Below are 6727 nucleotides of genomic sequence, written 5' to 3'. Positions count from 1 at the left end.
CCTAGGCACGGCCGTGCCACCCTCTAGAGTGTCTTTTGTTGCTTTTGCTTAGATTTTAAGCTACTCTATTTTTAGCCCAAATGTAATAGCTTAGATTTTAAGTCGATCAAATGCTATAAATAGAGTAGCCATCCATCACAAATATTCATCTTTACTTGGAATTCAATAAGTGACAATTGCTTTTCTAATTAAAGTTCTTTTCTTTTCCTTTATTTTCTTGTCATTACTTTTATGTTTTCTCTCTTCTCCCCCATGTCTACGATGAACATGAGTGAGTAGACTTCTCCTTGTCTTGGGATTGTTGGATAAGTCTAAATGACATAATCCTAATCAAACCAAGCTCTAAGCCTTAATCTTATATAACCCTAATTTCTTATCTGAATTCACCGTCTTAACATGGATCAACCATTATCAAACTGTGGAAACGAAAGTGGAGGGTTTGATAATTGTTTATCCATTATTCCAAATATCAATTCATAAAACGAAAGTGGAGCTTTGATATTCGAACAAGTGAATTCAGACAAGGATTGCAAAGTCAGCGAAATAGGCTTTGCAATCTTTGAGACATATAGTTTCGATCTTCAAGGGAACTAATAACAATCAAGTCAGCGAAATAGGCTTGGTTGTTAGAGGAACCAAAATCTAATAGTAATCAAGTCGGCGAAATAGGCTTGGTTGCTAGAGGAACATAAGAGAAACTTTCTTGAGAAATTAGGTCTAACATAACATTATAAGCTTATAGTTTTGGTTTGAGAAGGACTTGTTATTTAGAGGAAACCAACGATCCCAAGGCTCTTTTTATTATTATTATCTTTCAAACGCTTGAAAACCCCCAACTTACAATTCTCTTCTCTTCTAATCATCTCTAAAGGTTAATTGAATTAAACTACTCCCTGTCGGAACAATACTCTTTTAATACTACTTCGGTAAGACCGTGCACTTGCGGTTTTATCTCATCATGGAGAAATTGTGTGAATTGGTGAAGTTTTGAGGGAGATATGGAGGTTTGAGGTTTTGTGGTTATGGAGGTTTTAGAGAGAAAATGGAAGGATGAGAGATGATTGGTTTGGTGAATGAGGGAAGGAAAAGATGAGAAAAAAATGAGGATAATCCTTACCTGGGGTCGGGCACGGCCGTGCTGAGGTTGGCACGGGCTGTGCCAAGTTCCTGGCTCTTTTTTCATTGGTTTGGTGTGGCAAGGTCTGACACGGTTGTGCCAGTGTGAGCACGGGCCGTGCCAAGGTTCTGGACATAGGAGCTTCAAAATTTTCCTCTTTCTTAAATCATACTCGGACAATTACCTACCAAACAACTTAAAACAACAAAATACAACAAAACAAAAGCAGTTAAATGTGTGGGTTGCCTCCCACGAAGCGCTTCTTTATAGTCATTAGCTTGATGTTAAGAAAGTGTCCATAGAAAGGATCAAAGAGGTCATATTGTGTAGATGACACTAATGAGCGTTCTTTCACATCATGACCTTTAATCATGTTACAAGAATAAAGAGCGGGACCTTTCATAAAATTCTCCAACTCAAATCCGACAGGTTGGATATCAGAACGATCGGCTAACTTCAATGTTGTTTCGGTAGGTTTCAACTCCCCTATTCCCACCATTTTAAAGAGGGGTAAGGGCAACAGACTAACACTAGCTCCTAAATCACATAAGGCTCGGTTTAAGGTTTCACTCCCTATCATACAAGGGATGGCAAAATTTCCTGGATCTCTAAGCTTTGGAGGTGGCTTCTTGATGATTGCACTTCTTTCTCTTGTCAAAGTTATTACCTCATTGTGCTCTATAGCCTTTTTCTTTGAAAAAAATTCTTTTAAAAACTTGGCATATAGAGGCATACGAGACAAAGCTTCGGCAAAGGGAATCTTAATGCAAATCTTTTTAAGTATGTTTAAGAATTTATTAACTTGAGCCTCCAAGTTAAGCTTAACAAGCCTTAATTGGGAAAGGGCTTTGTTCTTGTCAAGTGGTTTTTCTATCACATCCTTCTCACCTAGAAGCTTAGCACTCTCTCCCTTGACACTTTTGGCTTTAACAACGGTCTCTTCTAACTTACTACCCCCAAGAGAAATAGCATTAACATGAGCTTTGGGGTTTGTTTCGATTTGACCAGGAAAGACTCCCGGTGTTTGAGAAGAGGTGGCCACTTGTTGGGCCACTGGGAGATTTGGGTCTCGAGCATTTTAGTGTGTGTGGCGATAGAATCAACCCTGGTAGTGAGTTTGGAGAGAGAGTCCTTCAGAAATCCTGTTTGGTTTTTCAGTTCTTGAAGTTGTTTATTTTGATTCATCATGCAATTTTCCAACAAAATTTCCAAACTTGATTTCTTAGCCACCCTCTGGTTGTTTGTATAGCCAAGTGGTGCTACTTGCCCATAGGAACCTTGAGGGTTTTTGTAAAAGTTTTGATTTGGCCTCGTTCCTTGGTTGTATTGGGCATAGTTTAATTGCTCAATACTATTAGTAGCACTACCTAAGTGACAATCAACACCAATATGACCAAATATACCACAGATTTCACAAGGAGGAGATGTAGGAGAAGGTGTGACAGCATTAACATTAATTTTTTCAAATTTTTGAGTTAAGGCATCAACCTTAGCAGCAAGGTGATCATAATCAGAGACCTCGTACATACCTGCCTCCTTTTTGGAGGGCGTAGAGGCAGTGATGGCTCTTTCGTTGGTCCATTGGTAGTGATTTTGAGCCATGTCTTCAATCAATGCGTAAGCCTCCGTATAGTTCTTATTCATTAGTGCTCCACCTACAGCTGCATCAACAGACATCTTAGTAGTATAAGTTAGGCCATTATAAAAAGTGTGGACTATGAGCCACTTTTCTAAACCATGGTGGGGACAAAGCCTAAGCATTTCCTTGAAGCGCTCCCACGCATCATAGAGAGACTCCCCATCTTTTTGATTGAACCGCGTGATTTGGTCTCTTAGTTTGGCGGTTTTAGAGGGGGGAAAGAATCGGGCAAGGAATGCTTGCCTCATTTGATCCCATGAAGTGATGGAACCGACTTCTAGGGAATGGAACCAAGCGCTAGCTCTATCCCTTAAGGAAAAGGGAAAGAGATGAAGTCTTACGGCTTCTTGGTTCTCTTTTATAGTGCCACTGAGTCTAAGGAAGGAAGAAATATGGAGATTTGGATCCTCAGTGGGTGATCCAGAAAACTGATTTTACTGCACCAAATTGAGTAGTGCAGGCTTGATCTCGAAATTGTTACCCTCAACCGTCGGGTACACGATAATAGCTTGTGCCTCTTCCGTTGAAGGAGTAGCATACTCTTTGAGAGTGCGTTCAGCCATAGCAATATTATTTTGTGCCTCTCTCTTTTTCTTATGCAAATATCTTTCAATCTCAGGAATAAATTTTCCGAGACTTTTACTTCTTCGCATAAGAAATCGAGAACCCAAGAAGTTAATGGTAACACAAAGTGTAACACCCCATTTTCCTAACATAAAAATTTCATAAAATAATCAGAGTAAAACATCTCATAAACGAGATATCACACTTCTTAAAAATCTTAAATAGATAAATAATAATTTATCCTTCATCAACAAAATAGCAGCGGAATTAATTCAACATCATAAAAAGTCTTGGCACGCAGGCCTCATCAAAATATCTCATAAATTCAATTAAACAACTTATTCACAAATCAAATACGTAAAGGAACAAGAAATAGCCACAAAAGATCTCATCCCGTTACGTATCAGAGCAACCTAAGATTCAGTGAGGAAAGGCCACTCACGACAGCACAAACAGCAACATACTCTGGATCACCTGCAAGTTACTCATACGAAGAGCAACATTTCCAAGCAAAAGGGGTGAAATTTCACAAAACAATAATATTAAGCATATAATTCAACAATTATAATTAACAACATAAAACGTTTTATTAAACAACATTGATAATAATATATCATAATTCACTTCATTCATCATAATCACAACTTAATCATTTTATCATCAACGACTCAACATATGCAACTATGCAACTTAGACCTCTTATATGCATGTGGTACCAATACAGGGCATCAAGCCCCCATCGCTATTTGAGTATTAATTTACTTCCAGGGCATCAAGCCCCCATCGCTAGTTTTGAGCTAATGCTCCAACGTGGTGAGTACAAAGCTCCAGGGCATCAAGCCCCCAACAATGAATGTTAATGCATGGACTCAACCTCTTAAACAACTTAATTCGACAACCTCTTATATTAATCCAATAATTTGGAACATCATCATCTTCAACAACTTAGACCGACTCATGCAGCTTAGTTAAATAACAAACAGCAACATCAGCAGTATGCAAACCATCATGATATAATAATATCGAATGTAAATCAGCAACTCAATTATCAAACTTAAGTCATGTAATGTATATACAATTATATAACATTATAAGCAACATTAATTCATAAGCATCAGTCTTACAGGAACATTAACAGCAAGGTAAACAACTTAGTTTCTAACCTCTAAGATCAACTCACATCAACTCGAACGACAAGGATCGCATTCAACCTAAAAGGCATTTTGTAACACAAACGCTCGCGAGGCGAGAGCCTCTGCTCGCCATGGCGAGTTCGGTCAGATTCTCTAAATTTTCATTCTAAGTCTCTCCAGGTTCAATCTCATTCTACATTCTTTCCTAATCATTATTAGACATGTTCAGGCACTCAAAAGCATCTAAGGTTCAACTCAAAAGTCAAAATTACAAAATCTTGCATGCTCTCTGGTCTAGCTCGCTAGGCGAGTTCAAGTGTTCGTCGTGGCGAGCTGCAACCTGCACCTCGCGAGGCGGGGAAAGGCTACGCGCGTGGCGAGCGATGAAGTTCATCACTCGCCGTGGCGAGGATCATAGCTCGGGAGGCAAGCGATGAAGGTCGCTACGGGCAGAATGCAGTTTTCACCTAAAATCATCAACTCTCATGGTTTTAAGCCTAATCTCGATTCCAGAATTCATCATAAACATTATCTAAGGTCTAAGGACAGTTTCTACATCTTTTTAACAAGTTTTCACCGTTTAATCATCAATTCTCTCAATTTGACCTAATTTCCGATTCTTCTTAAACTCATCCTAATTCATGTTAAATGTAACCATTGATTTATAAACTTAATAGAATTGCAAAGTTAGTCTCACCCTTACCTTAAAGAATGAAAATCACAGCCCTCGTTGGTGGTTCTCCCTTCTCTTGACTTTTTCTCCCTTTTTCCAAAACTGATCGTACGTACGTTATGTTTTTCTAAAACTAGGTTTCCCTATTTATATCTCCTCCAATTATCTTATCTTATTTCTCTTTCTCCCCCAAAACTCTCTAAAATATCAAAACAGCCCCTAAACTCAATATTTATTTTATTTTCAAATCATATTTTATTAAACAATAAAATAAGTCACAACTACTCATAAAATCATATAAACCACCTCAATCATAATAAATCATATAAATCACACATATATTATATAAATATAATATAAACTCATCTAAATAATTTCTAGACTCCATTAAATAATTAAATAATTCGAAACTGGCGTTACACAAAGAAAGAAAGAAGTAGAAGAAAAGAGGAAGAAGAAAGAGTTCTAATCACAAAGAAAGAGTTAATTAAATTAGTTTATGTAACAGCCCGATTTTTAGCTAGATTTATTTTAATTACTTTTAATTGTGTTTGTGTGTGATTAGTTGTGCTTGTGTGTATTTAATTGTCGTCGGGTGCATTTACGTGGATTACTGTATTAGAAGGGATTTTAGTCATTTGACGGGTAAGGGTAAAATGGTAATTTTGGTGAAAATCATTTTAATATTTAGTGAGAACCCTTATTTTACTAAGTTACTAGTGTAGTGATTAGTTTTTACCGTTAGTGACCGTTCGTTACATTTTACCGTTATTAATTAAAATATTGTTTGGAGTGTAGTAATATTTTTGGTTTGAATAGAAATGAGTTAAGCCCACTAGAAACTAAGTTAAGCCCATTAAGGGAGATAACATTAGGGTTGTCATAGGAAAATATCTTTCATTCACTTCACAAAACATTTTCCTAGAGAGAGAGGGAGGTAGAGAGAGAAAGAGGTGAAGAGAAGAACAAGAGTGTTGAAGGGAAAGCTTGGGGAATCAATTTGGGTGACCTAGGAGCTGAATTGAAGCAAGGGTTAGAGATAATCAACTTCAAAGGTAAGGGGGTTAGTTATTATCATAATCATGTACAATCTTTGCATTTTCTCATGTTGTATGAAAATGGGTTGGTGAACAATTGTTGTTAAATTCGTGCTCTTGCTGTGATGCTATTTTCTTGTGCTTGAATTGATGATTATGGCATGTTTATGGGTGAAATTACATGTTTCAAAGTATGTATAAATGTTAAGTTATGAAATTATGTTTAATTGATGAAATTTGATATGTTTTGATTGAAAAGAGATGTGATTCATATTCCATTAATGTGGTTATTGTTAACTGATGCTATTGTAAGTGAATTATGATTTGGGTATACTTAATTGTGGATTGATGATGAGAAATAAATTGTTGTTGGTGGTTTTGTGAAATTGGTGAAGTTGAGTTAAGTGTTCATGTGAAGGACCAAAATGAACTTTTTGATATATATATGGTTGTTGACTGAAATTTTGTTATTGTTGGATGAATTGAACCTATGAGAATTTCTGTTTTCATGTTGTGGTTATGTTAGTTGAGTCGTTTGGGAGAAAACGGGTTTTTCGTGTGAAA

At 36.9% G+C, this 6727-nt stretch overlaps 1 non-coding gene across 1 annotated transcript; it reads left to right on the top strand.

Annotated features, from left to right (window-relative positions):
• The first annotated feature begins 2849 nt into the window (after window positions 1–2849).
• Window positions 2850–2956, top strand: LOC120577226 (small nucleolar RNA R71). The gene has a single exon (XR_005643301.1). It is a non-coding gene; the product is annotated as a small nucleolar RNA R71 (small nucleolar RNA).
• The last annotated feature ends 3771 nt before the right edge of the window (window positions 2957–6727 follow it).

The sequence above is a fragment of the Medicago truncatula genome, chromosome 7, assembly GCF_003473485.1.
Source record: "Medicago truncatula cultivar Jemalong A17 chromosome 7, MtrunA17r5.0-ANR, whole genome shotgun sequence".
In the NCBI taxonomy this organism is placed as follows: Eukaryota; Viridiplantae; Streptophyta; class Magnoliopsida; order Fabales; family Fabaceae; genus Medicago; species Medicago truncatula.
The sequence above is the reverse complement of the archived record's forward strand: the minus strand, read 5'-3'. Positions and strand labels throughout refer to the sequence as shown.